Below are 17,520 nucleotides of genomic sequence, written 5' to 3'. Positions count from 1 at the left end.
TGTAAAATAAAGCCACAATGAGACACCACTTCACAACTCTTAGCATACTGATGAGCATAAGAAACAAGTGGAATTCTCATTAATCACTGATGGAAGTGATTTATGGTACAACCTCACTGGAAAAAGTTTTGGCAGTTCCTTCTAAAGGTAAATGCCCACCTATCATAAGACCTAGCAATCCCGTTTCTAAGTATACCTCTAAGAGAAATGAAAATCAATCTTCACAAAATGACCTGTATAAAAAATATTTATAGCAGATTTATTCTTAATAGCCAAACCTGAAAATAACCCAAATGTTTAACAGGTGAACGGAGAAATTGTGATTTAGTGCTTATCACCAAAAAGGAACAGATTACAGATCTACACAACAGCATGGGCAAATCTCAAAAAAAGTTGTATATTGGGAAGATGGACACTCCATTTACCCTGATGTGATTATAATGCCTGTATAAAAATATCTCATGTACCTCATAAATATATACACCTACTATATACTCATAAAATTAAATAACAAAACAAAAACATATTGTATTAGAGTTTTCCGGAAAAATAGAGTAGTCCCAGCTACTCAGGAGGCTGAGACAGAAGAATCGCTTGAACCCAGGACGCAGAGGTTGCAGTGAGCCGAGATTGTGCCACTGCACTCCAGCCTGGGCAACAGAGCGAGACTCCATCTCAAAAAAAAAAAAAAAAAAAAAGAATCAGAATATCAGTTGCCTCGGGAGCTGGGGTGGAGTTACTGGAAAGTAATACAAGGGAATTTGGGACGATGATGAAAAGGTTTTGTATCTTTATTTGGATGTTAGTTTCATACGTTTACACATTTGTCAAAAGTCATTGAAATGTATACTTAAAATCTCTGCATATTACTGTATGCAAAGTATATCTCACTAAAACTGAATTAAAAAGGAAATTCATGGAACTAAACTTGACATTCAGAATTAAAATTCCCAATTATTAAATAAGCTAAAGCTTTAAGTATATTTTATTTCTACCATTCTGCTTGTAGTTATCAGAGAAAGTATCTCTAATCAGGAAAAGATTCAGGTTTTGTGGGGTCTGAAATGTCTGTAATTTTGAAGGCCCATTGGGATTAAGAAAACACAAATTTACAAATACAAATTAGGTATGAATGAGAATATTTATTTAAAATGATAATGTAACCAAAGGAAATTACAAAATTTTTAGAATCTGACAATACCACAAACATCACAAATCCAGTGTTTTTATTCATTTATTGCTTGACCATCCTCTGTAATATTTTCCCCTATATTTTTGGCTACATACGATTTGATCATCCGTTTATATGACAATGATTTTGTAATATCACTTTCATAGAGATAAGCGAAAGATAATTTACTCTTCTAGCATGGTTGATGTAATTTTTTTATGGTTGGTTATTGGGATGTGTGAAAGGTGCAACTTCATCTGCAGAAACTGTTGTTTGTGGTTGTGCTACAGTTTCATGCCCTGGAAATAGTCTTTCATGTGATTCCCATAAAAAATGTATGGTATATTTGTAGTTGGATATACTGCCTTATTGAACATACTCCTCATAAAAGAGTCCTTTTGTTCTGGCTAGGCATATATGAGAACCAAATCCTGAGCTTGTAATTTTACATGTCTAACAACTGCAAGAATTCTCTGTGGATTAGCATGTATTTCCATACATTCCAAACCTTGTTCTTCTACCACCACCACATAATTCTGGTGCTGGACACACACCCTTATCGCAACAAGATCATCAGCCCACACTTTTATGTCATGATGCTGCAGGAATTGGCTCCCTGGGTAATAGCAGTACTCTAGGAAGCCCTCTCTGCACCAGGACACCTAGCAGTAACATAACTCTATGGAAATGACAGCAAATCACATAAACATATTCTGTAAACCCTAAAATAAATGTATCCCCAGCCTGATTTCACCTTAGTCAGATCTAAGTAATGCCCAAGGCCATCCAGTAGCAGTCAACCTGAGGACGCATGTGACCAAGGAAAAGTTGAAGAAGGAATAGCAACCCTAACTGACTGTAGTTAAAATAAAGATTGTACTTTTGGGCCAGGGCCAGGCGCGGTGGCTCACACTTGTAATCCCAGCACTTTGGGAGAACGAGGTGGCCAGATCACCTGAGGTCGGGGGTTCGAGATGAGCCTGACCAACATAGAGAAACCCCATATCTACTAAGAATACAGAATTAGCCAGGCGTGGTGGTGCATGCCTGTAGTCCTAGCTACTCAAGAGGCTGAGGCAGGAGAATTGCTTGAACCCAGGAGGCAGAGGTTGCAGTGAGCCGAGATCGCACCATTGCACTCCTTCCTGGGCAACAAGAGTGAAACTCTGTCTCAGAAATAAATAAGTAAATAAATAAAAATAAAATAAAACAAATACTGTACTTTTGCAAATTTTACAGAAACACATGGCCATTTGAACACACTGCTGGAACTCTTCCTGGGAACTTGGAAAGGGCCTGTGCAAGTGTGTGGTCCTGAAGATTAGTTTTCATTAAACCTGTTTCTGTCTCTAATTCTTTTGTGTGGACACTTCTTGAGAGCCTGCTACTCTTGTTCTAATTATGCAGAAACCTCAGCTGTTTCCTTTTCTTCCAAAAAAAATCAGGCTTTTGTGTTTGATTTGTGTTTGATGAGGGAGCTGTCCAGTTCCTACAAAAGATGAATGAGCAGGCCTTCAAACACTTTCCAAATCCTAAATTATACTGCAGTTCTTCATTCAGAGGATGCAAAAGGAAGAAAGCCCAAATAGGAACTCAATGCTAACAAATGCACTAACTTGAACCACAGCGCCCTCTTTGGGAAATGAAAACCTTTCTTGATATCAGGTTTCCATTTATCCAATATCCAAAATAGGCTTTCATTTATCCAAAACAGAATTTTGGAGGAGTTGGATTTCAAAGATTTTGTTCAATATCTCCCATTACAACGAAAATTAAAAAGGAGAAACAACTAAACGGAAACTTCAAAGGCATATAGAAAGGGATATAAGGATAGAATCTGGAAAAATTCAGTCTTTCTGCAAAATACCTGTATGGAACACTGGAGTCAGTTATTTCTGCGAGAATAAGTTGATTTATATCCTCACGGAAAGAGAATTTAGGCCCTCTGGCCACCTCAAATCCTTTCTGGAGCAAGATATAAGGGATATGACCAGGCCCGGTGGCTCACGCCTGTAATCCCAGCCCTCTGGGAGGCCGATGTGGGCATATCACTTGAGGCCAGGAGTTCGAGACCAGCCTGGTCAACATGGCAAAACCTCGTATCTACTAAAAATACAAAAACTAGCCAGACGTGGTGACATGCACCTGTAATCCCAGCTACTCGGGAGGCTGAGATGGGAGAACTGCTTGAACCCAGGTGGTGGAGGTTGCAGTAAGCCAAGATCACACCACTGCACTCCAGCCTAAGTGACAGAGTAAGACACCATCTTAAATATATATATATATGTATATGATATGTACATAAATTAATAAATTCATACACATATAACAATCTGAAAGTCTCCCTCAGTTCCACTCAACTCTACTCTGGAGGCAGTGTGATACAATGCTAAGTGCACAAACAAGACTCAGCAGACCTGGGTTCTGGTCTCTGCTCTGCCACTCACTACCTTTGTGACCTCAGGTATGTTAATTAACCTTTCTAAGCCTTAGTTTCTCATTTGTAAAACATTAATAGTACCTACTTCATCAGGCTGTTGTGATTATTAAATGAGATAACATGTGGAAATCGTGTAGAATAATGTGTCACACAGTGAATATTCAGTATATGTGAACTATTGTGGTGGTTGTTATTATATGGCTTAGAATCCTTGCTCTGCAGCTTACTAGCCAGGAAACCTTAGGAAAATTATACTTTTCCAAGCCTCATTTTCCTCACCAATAATATGCACCTCTATCTTACAGGATTTCTGTTACGACTGGAGATAATACATTTATGTTTAATGTATTTGAGACATTTAGAAATGGAAATTTCTACTTGCGAGCAGAAAGTTCAGTAAGAAATAATGATGTGTTAGAAAATAATTTTCCAATCACGCTGACCTTGATTAAATAGGACATCATTTAGGATAGAAAATTAGCTGTGAAGCAAAAGAAACTATCATCAGAGTAAACAGGCAACCTACAGAATGGGAGAAAAATTTTGCAATCTATCCATCTGACAGAGGGCTAATATCCAGAAGCTACAAATAACTTAAACAAATGTACAAGAAAAAAACAACCCCATCAAAAAGTGGGCAAAGGATATGAACAGACACTTCTCAAAAGAAGACATTTATGCGGCCAACAAACATATGAGAAAAAGCTCATCATCACTGGTCATTAGAGAAATACAAATCAAAACCACAGCAAGGTACCATCTCACACCAGTTAGAATGGCAATCATTAAAAAGTCAGGAAACAACAGATGCTGGAGAGGATGTGGAGAAATAGGAATGCTTTTACACTGTTGATGGAAGTGTAAGTTAGTTCAACCATTGTGGAAGATAGTGTGGCGATTCCTCAAGGATCTAGAACCAGAAATACCATTTGACCCAGCAATCCCATTACTGGGTATACACCCAAAGGATTATAAATCATTCTGCTATAAAGACACATGCACACGTATGTCTATTGCAGCACTATTCACAATGGCAAAGACTTGGAACCAACCCAAATGCCCATCAATGATAGACTGGATTAAGAAAATGTGGCACATATTCACCATAGAATACTACGCAGCCATAAAAAGGATGAATTCATGTCCTTTGCAAGGACATGGATGAAGCAGGAAACCATCATTTGCAGCAAACTAACACAGGAACAGAAAACCAAATACCACATGTTCTCACTCATAAGTGGGAGTTGAACAATGAGAACACATAGACACAGGGAGGGGAACATCACACACTGAGGCCTGTTGTGGAGTGGAGGGCTAGGGGAAGGATAGCATTAGGAGAAATACCTAATGTAGATGATGGGTTGATGGGTGCAGCAAACCACCATGGCACATGTATACCTATGTAACAAACCTGCACATTCTGCACATGTATCCCAGAACTTAAAGTATATATATATATATATAATGCTAGGTAGCAACAAAAGAAAAACAAAGTTATGCAAAACATGAGACTTGAAAGAAAAACAAAAAGAAAATTAGCTATGAAATGTGACCTTGGACTGTCCAACGAATGGAGCTAAGTAACAGATGTTGGTGGCTGCATCCAGTTGAAGCTGTTTGACATGGGAGAAGTGTAGGGTATAATAGGACATACTTTTTTTTTTTTTGAGACAGAGTCTTGCTGTCTCCCAGGCTGGAGTGCATGGCATGATCTAGGCTCACTGCAAGCTCCGCCTCCTGGGTTCAAGAGATTCTCCTGCCTCAGCCTCCCGAGTAGCTGGGACTACAGGCTCCCATCACCACACCCGGCTAATTTTTGTATTTTTAGTAGAGACGGGGTTTTACCATATTGGCTAGGCTGGTCTCGAACTCCTGACCTTGTGATCCACCCACCTCAGCCTCCCAAAGTGCTGGGATTACAGGTGTGAGCCATGGCGCCCGGCCAATAGGACATACATTTTTTAAAGATATATGTGATAACCAGCCTCCAAAACAGTCCCCAAATGCTTCTTGCCTCCTGGTATTTACCTGTGGGTAACTGTATCAAGAGTAGGCCAAGAAAATATGGAAGAAGTATATCACTTTTTATACTGACTGATAATTCACAAAGTCTGTGAATTTTAAAATGTATAATTTGCTGATTTTTAGTATGTTCACCAAATTGTGCAATCCTCACCACAATCTAGTTCCAAAATATTTTCATCATCCCCAAAAGAAACACTGTACCCATTAATAGTAACTTCCCATTTATCCCTCTCTCCCACACACTGGCAACCACTAATCTACTTTCCATCTCTATGGATTTATGGATTGTAGATTTATGGAAAAGTCATAACTAGTTAATTGAGGACTTTTCATATAAATGAAATCATACAATAAGTAGCCTTATATATCTGGCTTTTTTCATTTAGTGTAATCCATGTTGTAGCGTGTATAAATACTTCATTCCTCTTTATGGCTGAATAACAGTCCACTGTATGATTATACTACATTTTGTTTAACCATTCATTAGTTAATGGACATACAGGTTTTTTCTACCTTTTGACTGTTATGAATAGTGCTGCCATGAACTTATTTTTATTCTTTGCTGTTCATCTACATTAGTATTTAGGATTATGGATTTTCTAGATCTGATACTCTCCAGCTTTATTGTATTATGATCAGAAGCTGTGATACTGCATTTTTTTTTTTTTTTTACTTTGGATTGATATTTTATTTGTAGCTTAGTACCTAATCAATTTTGGAAACTAATCATGGGCACTTAAAAACAAGATGTATGCTTGGCTTTCAGGTGTGGAATTTTATATATCTCTATTAGATATACGTATATATCTATTAATTACCTTAACAAAGGTAGGTGGTAGTGAGTGTAAATATGCCAATTTCCACATCTTCTATAATAAAGAGTTGACATAGTTCAAAGGCGATAAATCAATATGAGAAATATTAGTCTATTATTTAAAGATATGACAATAATATTGGGTAGCCAAACCTGGGGTGAAGGAAGGATAGGGAGGTGAGGTGTAGAATTATACTTATCTCCTCATTTTTCAAAGTGGGAATTCAATGTAAACCCAATTATAAGGTAAAAAATGATTTAGTATATTGTGTCAATAACCAAAATATGTGAAATAATTTTGCCATTATAAGAAAACAATACTCACATTGGATCAGAAAGTAAAATCATTTATAAAGAACACACCTAAAACAAAGTTACTCATAAAGTTGAAAAATAAGAGGACAGGATGATTCATACATGGCAAATTAAATAAAGAGAATGCAGAGACTTTAATATCAGGCAATGGGAAATGGAAGACAAAGGACATTAAATGAGGGAAACATGCCATTCCACATTGACGACTTAGCAGTCATGACCACTTACGCCCCAAATAAACCATCAAAACAAATAAAGAAAATATTTACTTGCACTTTTTGAATTGTCTTCTTAGTGGGTTCTCTAGGGATTACAATAGGCATCTTAGTTTATCACAATCTACTTTATGCTAATGCTCATAATTCTGGTAAAACACAGAAACTTTACTGCACTATAGCTCTATTTTCTTCTCCATACTTATATTTTTAGATGCTATTTATATATTTATATTGAATATATTTATATTTTATATGTTGATATAATTTATGACATATACAGATATGGCATATATATGTGCTATTACATCTATGTATGTTATAAAACCAACAATAAAGTGTTAAAATTATTGCTTTAAACAATCTATGTCTTTTAAATGAGAAGAAAAGAAAAATGTACACATTTATCCACAAATTTACCATTTTTGATGTTCTTTAATCCTTCCTGTAGATTTGCATTCCTGTCTGTTCTTGTAAAGAATGTTTGATATCAATTCTCTCAGGCTCTGTTTATCTATCACTTTATTTTATTTTCATTGTTAAAGGATAGTTTTTGGAACCCTTGCTTGCCATATTCTTCTGTTAGCACTTTGAATATGTCATTCCACTGCCTGCGAATTTCCATTGTTCATGATGAGGAGTCAGCTGCTAATCACATTATTGCTTCCCCTGTACGTTTGTAGTTATTTTTCTCTTGCTGTTTTCATTATTTTCTCATTGTCTTGGTTTGACTATGACATGTTTAGTTGTTAATATCTTGTGTTCATCCTACCTGGAGTTTGTTTAGCTTCCCAAATTTGGGGAAATGTTGTCACTATTTCTTCAAATATTTATTTACCATTTTATTTTCCTATCTCTTTTCCGGGATATCCATTACACACATATGGATATGAGAGAGAATGACAGAGGGCAGGGGTGGGGTAGAGAGAGAGAGACAGAGACAGAGACAGACAGACAGACAGGGTTGACACTTCAATCTACAGGTCTCCTCTACCTTGACACACTGATTCTTGCTGATGTGACAGGCCCACTTATTTCCTTTTTCATCCTGACCTCCTTAGCCACTTGGTGTTAAGTACTAATCAGGAAGTCCCTGAAGCTAGACAACACACCTCTATTTTGTGATTTCAAAAAACTGTCATAGAGTTTGTTCTGTGTGTCAGTTACTTACACGACTCAATGCCCCACTGGCTCTGTGGGAGGCCATCACAGAGAACAACCTCACTCAGCAGGCCCCCACTTTAATTTGCTCAGCACTCAGCTACTTTCCCCACACATTACGGTTTAAAGTAATAGGTGTTTTCAAGATTAATTAAAGATGTATTTTATTTCGGAGAGAAAGCAGTCTTCTTAAACAGAAAGTTCTTATTGGCTCATTTTTTCACCTCTTTGATCAGCAAATATATATCCAATCCCAGCAAAGTATTTGTCATTGTGCAAGATGCTGAGGACATCAAATATGAAAAAGACTCCACATTTCTGTCTCTAATCTCAGTCCTTAGATGGGTCACTTTTAAAACTACGTTAAGAGTACATCGTAGGCCAGGCGCGGTGGCTCATGCCTGTAATCCCAGCACTTTGGGAGGCCGAGGCGGGCGGATCACAAGGTCAGGAGATCGAGACCACGGTGAAACCCCGTCTCTACTAAAAATACAAAAAATTAGCCGGGTGCAGTTGTGGGCGCCTGTAGTCCCAGCTACTCGGGAGGCTGAGGCAGGAGAATGGCGTGAACCCGGGAGGCGGAGCTTGCAGTGAGCCGAGATCGCGCCACTGCACTCCAGCCTGGGTGACAGAGTGAGACTCCATCTCAAAAAAAAAAAAAAAAAAAAAAAGAGTACATCGTGTGATAATTATTAAATAACTCCTTAAGAGTGATCTCTCAAAGCCACAGCTACATATTAAAGTGGTACAAAGTAGTTTCTGGAAATAAAAATAATTTCTAATACTTCTGTGGCACTTGTAGTGTACCATTTTAATAAGTTCCTTATCAGGCACTCAGATAAAATAAGCATGCTTTCTAGAAGGTACCAGAATCTACCAATCCACTTGAAGTTCAAGTACCAATCTACTTGAAATACATGGCCAGGCGTGGTAGCTCATGCCTGTAATCCTAACACTTTGGGAGGATGAGGCAGGTGGATCACCTGAGGTCAGAAGCTCAAGACCAGCCTGGCCAACATGGTGAAACCCCATCTCTACTAAAAATACAAATATTAGCCAGGCATGATGGTGAGCACCTGTAACCCCAGCTACCTGGGAGGCTGAGGCAGAAGAATCACTTGAACCTGGGAGGCAGAGGTTGCAGAGAGCCAAGATCGCACCCACTGCACTTCAGCCTAGGTGACAAGAGCAAAATTCCATCTGAAACAAAAACAAAAACAAGTACATGACTTAAAAAAAAAAAGGCATCTTGTAGTTCAAATAAACCTTGCAGCTGGTAAGTCCTTCTATCAGACAGGCCCATGTACACAAAATGGCTTCTTTTTATCTTGATATTGCCAACTGAAATGTATCATGGAGAGAATTTCTCCTTACCCACAGAATTTAAGATTGTAGAAGACTTGGCCTGACACTGTAACAGAAGGCAGACTGTCCTCAGATCTGCAGATATATTATTTAGAATTTACTTAAAAGAGCTGGAAAATACCTTCCTTTAGTGAGAAGATTCCAAAGGCCTATGTAATCCTATTTTTTCTGAATACTGACATCAGCAATGTAATACTAATGTCCTTAAAGTGTCAAAAACATCATGCAAACATTTCCGGATATCAAAACTAGATGATATTAGATTTGGCTTTTGGATACCATGCCAGCATTTAGATCACGTCAATTCAAACTCAACCCTGAATCTGACTCTATGCAATTCATAAAATTGCCTTGCCTGAATATAAACAGAACAGTGGGTAGCAGTAAAATTTCCACAACATTTTTCCTCTTTTTGTTCCATTTACAGTGAGAAGCTTTTGTTTGTTTCTGTAGACACACATTTATAAATGTTCTGCTCTGCATGGAAAGTTAACACTACCAGAGTGAGTTTTATTTTAAACATGCAAGGAGATGTTTTTGTATGTACAGAAAGGGAACTAATAACTACATCAAGGAGGAAAATGGGGTAGATAGGTCCTGACAGAGTGTGAGCACAGTGGCTGCACTGAACTCATAAGGGCTCTTGCTAGCTAAGGATAAAATCTCATTATCTCCAGTTATGGGTGACAACATTTGGAAGAACACTGTTTCCAGTTAAAAGTATCCTAGTTATCTGCTCTGGAGTAATCCAAGATCCACTGAAACCAAGGCTGCTTCCCATACCCGGCTGTCATGCGTACCACTGTTGTGCTTATATTAATAATATGAGACTTCAACTCTTGGACTTCATTTCCTCCTGACAATAGCCACCATGAGTTGTTTAGGAGGAGAAGACAATTTAAAGCAACATTTTCTAAGTAACTGAAATAAATCTAGTCTCAGGTATTATGCCTAGAACACCACGAAGAAGCATGTCATGATCCAGCTAGGCTGGGTCATGGGTCCAGATCTAGCAACTCGATCCATTTTCCAAGACGGCAGCAATCTGCGTCAAGTTAAGAACTTGTTTCCCTTCCTAAATCCTTTGGCTGTGAACTGACTTAGAATTGAAAACGTATTATTTTAGCTAAAATTTATGAATTATTTATTTGCCTCAGCTTTCTTTCTTAAGATTTCCTTGTACGTTTAAGTATAACTACAATGTAGAGTTAACCCAATTATATCAGAATGGTAAATTCTTTTCCCCACAAAAAGAACCCTCCGGATTTACAGATGTCTTGCTTTGATTTACATCCATCCATGTTGCAACAGAGCTTAGCCACTTTTTTCTTTGCCTTTCCTTGGTTCCTCCTGCATTTTGAGGGTGGTAAGGAAGTATAAACATTAAAGTATATATTTGATTTATTGCCTGATCCACTTTCTCTGACAATAGAAACAGGCCATATCCAATGAGAAATTAAATCATTCAAATATGTCTTTGTAGCTAGAAATTAATTCACTCTTTTATAAGAATTTGAAACTATGTATTTAGAAAATATATACAGTCATTACTTTAGGAAACTGAATAAAATCCACTAGAAATTTGAGGAAAGGATCCAAGACATTTTCACAACTGTCTTCCCAGGATTCTTCACAGTTGAATACAAAGTAAGACATGAGAGATCATAAGTCTTGAGAAATGTATTTCATATTTAGGGCAAACAGATGTTTCCAGCTGATTTATAATCTCTTCTTTTCTCAAAAGCAGCAAAAAGCACCATTATAAAATGTAAAATGGAGAAGAATCGTCTGAAGGGCCACCATGCAACCATATGGCACAGGATCTAGATTATGCACTGCAGTGGTTCCGAAATGTGGCCCTTGGGCCAGCAGCCTCAGCATCACCTGCAAACTGGTTAGAGATGCAAATTCTCATGTCCTTCTTCAGACCAACTACATCAGAAACTGAGGATGGGGCCCAGCAGTCGCTGTCCTAACAAGTTCTCCAGGTGACCCTGATGCACACTCAAGCTTGGTACCACTGCTCTGTGATTTTTTGTTCTGAATTTGAGGTCTGCTATTGTTAATCTGCCATACTTAAAAAGAAAGGAGTTGGAAAGTCATTTTCAACTAAAAAACATTTCAAACAGAGGAAATAGAAAAAATAAAGGACTGAAGGCCAATGCCTTGGCTGCAGAAGCAGCTAATGCATTTTATTTTTAGACCTCATCAGTTATTTCTTTTCTTTCAATCCCAATATCTTAGAATTAGGCTTTATTGTAGTATCAGAAAGGGCAAACAGTCACCCACAATGCACTAGAACAACTCACAAGCCAGCATCTCGTATGACTGGCTGGTACCCACGCCATATAAAGCTTTAAATGTATCTCCCCAACAGGGGATGGTAGAGAATACAAACACATGGAGCAACTACTGTCTTAGAATTTAATTATGGTTAATAAAGAATACAAATGAAATATACAATATGAAGGCATCAGAGAAGGACCCAGTAGAAAGAAATCACTCCAGATGATTCAAATAAAGAGACCTTAGTGAAGGGAAGATTTTAGAGGTGTGGGCAGGATTAAGGAAGCAAACAAAGTAGGCTCAGAGACCCAGAGACTGGCGACAGTGCAGTCACCAGCATCCCTTGGATGGAAACGACAAGGAGAGAAAATAGTGTCATTGGCAAAGAAGGTGGCCCAGTGGGAGCTGTCTTCACGGAAGGATCCAGTTGCTGCCCAAGATAGAACTCCAAAGCATGAAGCTAGGATGTTAGATATATTGTGACTTACCTCTCCTGCCCTCCAATCTCCTGCCTTCCACCTGCCAAACAAAACCGAGCTAACGGCAAGGGAGCCTGGGTGATACAACCCACACTGGTCTAATGCCCAGGGTATGGAGCCAAGCAGAGAAGAATGAGACTAACTGGGAGGGGTGGAGTACTAGAGAGTAACAAGGATTACCGACAAATAGGACTCAGAGGCTTTGACTCTCATTTAACTCTACTTTTTTGGGAACAGGTACATGCATCATTTCTCTTTTATGATAGGCAGCTTTAATGTTGAACTCCAATTTTTAAAAGGTCCTTAAATAAATATTTACTATTTCAACGTTGTATTAACCCTAGTGATGTCAGCAACTACGACCAAATCAATAACCATAATTATCAGAGACGTTTAGAACTTTTGATTCAGAAATGGCATTGGAACAATTTATGTAGTTAAATAGCTTTTAAAATATTGTTTATATCCCACAAGAACAACTCATAAAAGATATTAGCATATTTTAATTAACATGTTTTAGTAGCAAAATTATATTTAAATGACATTTTGTTATCCTCCTAATAGCTTTACAAGTAATTTTCAGACACATTTGAATCCCTGCCCAGAGGGTTTTATTAACATAAAACAACCAAATAATTTAGCAACATTTATAAAAAGTTTTGTGTAACCATCTAAATTTCTAAAGCTCTGATTTGGGCTTCTGTGGTGCATGTATAATCAGTACACAGGAGGAACACAAAGTCGCCTTTCTAAAACTGTCTCCACTTCATAGAGAGACACCAACAAGACCTCTACATGCAGGGCAGACCAGTGGCTTGCTGCTGCTGGCTTACACTGGCCTTGAGAGTGGATTCTGTGCATCTCTTCCCCACTCCATGTTTAGTGGCTTCACATGGATAGTTTGAAATCTGCCACAATGGGAGTATTGACACCATGGAAACTGACAAAAGTTACAAATAGGAGTTTACTATCTGTGAAAATACAGAGGCCCACTAGGCGTGCAGGCTTCTCCCTAGGACCTGTAACATATTTTTTGGCTGTCTAGGATTTGCTGGGGATAGCCCTTGTCTCTATGATTCCTGTGGACTTTACTACTGAAATCAACTCTTTTTCTGGGGCTGATAATACTGGAAGTTTCCATGTTGCATGTGCAGTTAGTACCTGCATTGAGGTAGGGGAGACACCTCTACCTGGGGCCATTAGTGTCACTGTGGCCCAGGCCTTCCAATGTCCATCTCAGGAAGAGGTGGTCTCTTCAAAGACACTGCCTCACCTCCAGCCTATCCAAGGGTAGCAGCTTAGCCAATCCTTAGACATTTCCGCCTGAGCCAGCATCTGCAGGGGCCTTTGAAAACAGTATGCTGAGAATAGATAGGGCTCAAGGACAGTATCTCCAATTGAACTTTTAATGAACTCCCGTAGGTGCCAAGAAGGCGGGCAGATAAGGAAGAGCATAGAAACAAGGAACTGAGTAGAAGGTTACATGTGGGAAAAGAAAGTTTGTTTTGCATTGCATTCTTTCTGCTGACGTGGGGTTTATGGAGTATAAATAAAGTGAGGCGGAGGCTCTGAGTGCGGCCGCCATGTTCTCTGTGTGTCTTTGTCTTTTGTGTGTTCTTTCATTCTCCACCACCCCCGGCACGGATCCCAACAAGTGGCGCAGCGAGCAGGGTCAGCACGGGTGAGTAGGGGAGAACAAGAAGGGGAACCCCCTAGGGGCGGGTAAGGCCCAGATATTGTTAAGGGGAACCTTCTTAAGCTTTCATTATGGGGAATTCCATCTCTCTGGCCTCAGAATATTTACGGCTGTTTCAAGGACTGTTGCTGTCTATAGGAGTAGAAGTGAAAGAAAAAGACTTTGAAGTGATTGTTTGCCCATGTTGAACAACATTGTTACTGGTTTCAGTATCAGACTAAAGTGCAGCTAAATCGCAGAGAATGGTTACAGGTAGTAAAAACTCTGCTTAGAGCTCTCCAGTTAGGGGATATTATGCCTCTAAAATTGTGGACCTTGTGTGACTCTATCACTCAGACATTAGAGTTACTTGAGACTGATTCAGAGTGTGGTAATGTAGCCAGAGGAGGAAAGGTATCTGAGGATTTGGGGAAAAAAAAAATAATAAATCTGAAATGGAGCCCATTTGTGCCAGGATAACAGAGGATGGGGGGGGGCGGTAACAAAAGGGGGAAAAGAGAAAAAGCCAGCTCTTCCTTCTTCTAAGGGAAATTCTGACAGGCAGTGTATTATGGAAATGCTTCAACAAATATTACAAATATATTCTTCTAATTCACCTTTGCGAGCTTTCCCTGTTTCTTTTCCTTCTGCCCTGTTAAAAGAGAATTTTCCAGAGCCTCCAACCCCCCGGCTTCCTTATCTTTACCTTTGTTTGGCAAAGTTGAAGCCCTGTTCACATCAGACATACTTTAAATTTATACTAAACACCTGTTTAATATGTCAAAACCAGTGTATATGTATATCTTGTTGTTTGTTAAAATATTATGAGTATTTCAATAGTCAATAAATAAGCACATTAATATTAACTATTATTATTAATATAGTATTAATAACCCCAGCTAGAAAATTGTTATGTTATAGGGGTGCATAGGTTCCACCAATTTACACTCCAAACAGAAGTTGAGTATTCGAGCTGCTTAACACATTAACTACCTCTTAATATTTTCTGTGTTTTTAAATTTTAACCATTGTATTGTGTATGTAATAATTCTCAATTTGGTATTAATATACATATTTCCTAGTGAGTAATGATGTTAGACATATAAGTTTATTGTCATTTCTTTGTTCTGCTACTTTTGGTTGGGTTATTTGCCTTTTCTTATTAATATGTTGAGATTCTTTATATTTGGGGATATGAGTATTATTATATATTATATATACTTTTAATTAAAAAAAAAAATTTAAGAAGCTGAATCTGTTTCCAATTATTTGTGCTTCTTTTGCTCCTAATGCTCAGTTTTCAAATGGTGGCAATAATGTCCAATTTAATGCCTTACAAACTAAATTTAAAAAAAAAAATAAAAACTGCCATTTCTAACTATAGACCTCAATCTCCTTTTATCCTTGGTCTTCTTAATATTTTTTCATCAAAAAATTTAATAATTCCTATAGACTAAAAGACTTTGGGAAAGGCTTTTCTTAATTGTTCTCAGTGGTTACAATTACACAACTGGTAAATAAACAAGACACATGTACAGGCTAAAAAAAATGTTATGTGTTATCCCCCTGGACCCACTGAGAAACAACTCACAGACACGGGCCAATATGCTACTCTTAATGCTCAGGCTGGTTTAGATGATGTTGCCCTTACTCAAATCAAGACTTTGTTTTTAAGGGCCTAAAATAAGGTAAAAATAACAAAAAAATGTTCCCTTTCCTCTGTAAAGATTTTACAGGGCACAAATAAACTATATCCAGATTTCGTAGCCCGTCTTCAGAATACTGTCTTCAAAATTGTGGGTGCTGGCCTTACTTCAAAAATTTTGTTACAAACATTGTCTTTTAAAAATATTGGCCGGGCGCGGTGGCTCAAGCCTGTAATCCCAGCACTTTGGGAGGCCGAGGCGGGCGGATCACAAGATCAGGAGATCGAGACCACAGTGAAACCCCGTCTCTACTAAAAATACAAAAAATTAGCCGGGCGCGGTGGCGGGCGCCTGTAGTCCCAGCTACTCAGGAGGCTGAGGCAGGAGAATGGCGGGAACCCGGGAGGCGGAGCTTGCAGTGAGCCGAGATCGCGCCACTGCACTCCAGCCTGGGCAACAGCGTGAGACTCCGTCTCAAAAAAAAAAAAAAAATAAAATAAAAAAATAAAAATAAAAATACTTATACTGACTATTAAAAATTGTTAACATCGTTAAAGGCCAATGGGGCCAATTTAGATAAATATATTAAAACTTGTGTTAGTGTTGAAAGGGCTATTTATAATACTCAATTATTTGCTGGAACTTTGTCTAAAGCCTTAAAAAAAATAACAAACAAGGTGTTTACTTTCAGTGTGGTAAACCTAAACATTTCAAAAAAAAATGTCATAAAAATTAAACACTTTTATCCCTCAAGGCAGAAAGCGGCCTTCAGAGGTATACAAATGTTGTGATAAAGGTCGACATTGAACAAATAAATGTCGTTCCAAAACTAATAAAAGTGAAAATTTACTGTCTCCTCTCCTAAAAACCGAAAGCCGGGGCCCACAAACTTGGGGCCCCAACAATTACAATACAAGTCTACTACAATATTCAGTAAACAATGGCCTACAACATTAAAAAATAAATTCAAGTCCTCCTTAAGGATCCCACACCTTACCCCAGTTTCTCAGCTTTATGCAACAACTAAACAGAGCGCCGCTACTGACTTAGCTATTACTCAGCCTTATACTTTGTCTCCTAATAAAAAAGTATATAAATTAACTATTAAAGTATGTGGCCCTTTGCCAAAAAGACATAATATTACTAATAAAATTCTTATTTTGGTACAAGTTTCACAATTTATATGCCTAAAGACAGAAAAACGTATTCTCAATAAAAAGGGTTTCGTAACACAAAAAACCTGTTTTTTGGAAAACTTTAGTTTCTAATCAAAAACCCTTATGTTCATTACACATTAATAAAATAGTTTTTAAAAAGTTAATTAATACGGGGGTAAATATGTCTATCATTTGTTTAAATTATTGGCCTATACAATAAAAAAAAAAAGACAAGTTTCAGTTATACTCACTGACTTGGGTACTACTTCTGTGGTTTATCAAAATGTAAAACCTTTAATCTGTGTCAGTCCTAAAGGTCAACAAGGTCAAGTGTTTTTTTATATTATTCCTATCAATATTAATCTTTAGGGACAAAATCTTTCATAACAATTTGGTACTTTTTTAAACATTCTTCATATTTCCTCAACTGTCAAAAATATAATGTTCAAAATGGGCTACAATCCTTTAAACTCATAGCCACTGTTCACCAGCCTCAAGTTTTATAATTAAAGTATAAAACGACCACTCCTCTTTAGGTAAAACAGTGGCCATTATCTAAAAAAATACTTAAAATTTTAAAAAAGTAAGTCAAAAAACAAATGGCCAAAAAAAATCTAAAGCCACGTACTTCTACATGAAATTCCCGTCTTTGTCTTGTTCTTAAAACTATAAATGTTTACATTCAACCTAGAAAAAGTTTACAGCCCGGTCTTCCTAATCCTGCCCTTATCCCACAAAGTTAAAACCAAAAAAAAACAACAAGATGCTTTT

General features: G+C 37.8%; 1 protein-coding gene across 9 annotated transcripts in view; it reads left to right on the top strand.

The window, feature by feature from the left end:
• The first annotated feature begins 13,634 nt into the window (after window positions 1-13,634).
• Window positions 13,635-17,520, top strand: part of TSGA13 (testis specific 13) — a 156,040-nt gene continuing 152,154 nt past the window's right edge. For 3 of the 9 annotated variants that reach the window (XR_013415561.1, XR_013415560.1, XR_013415562.1), the window contains exon 1: window positions 13,852-13,952. The gene's annotated coding sequence lies outside the window, so the exon portion shown is untranslated. Of the gene's footprint in view, window positions 13,953-17,520 lie in introns of all 9 variants that reach the window. The other 6 variants (XR_013415559.1, XR_003728335.2, XR_003728334.2 and 3 more) reach the window with 6 other exon arrangements.

Source organism: Macaca mulatta, chromosome 3, assembly GCF_049350105.2.
Source record: "Macaca mulatta isolate MMU2019108-1 chromosome 3, T2T-MMU8v2.0, whole genome shotgun sequence".
Lineage (NCBI taxonomy): Eukaryota > Metazoa > Chordata > Mammalia > Primates > Cercopithecidae > Macaca > Macaca mulatta.
Note: the sequence above shows the minus strand (reverse complement) of the source record. Positions and strands in the feature narration are given on the sequence as shown.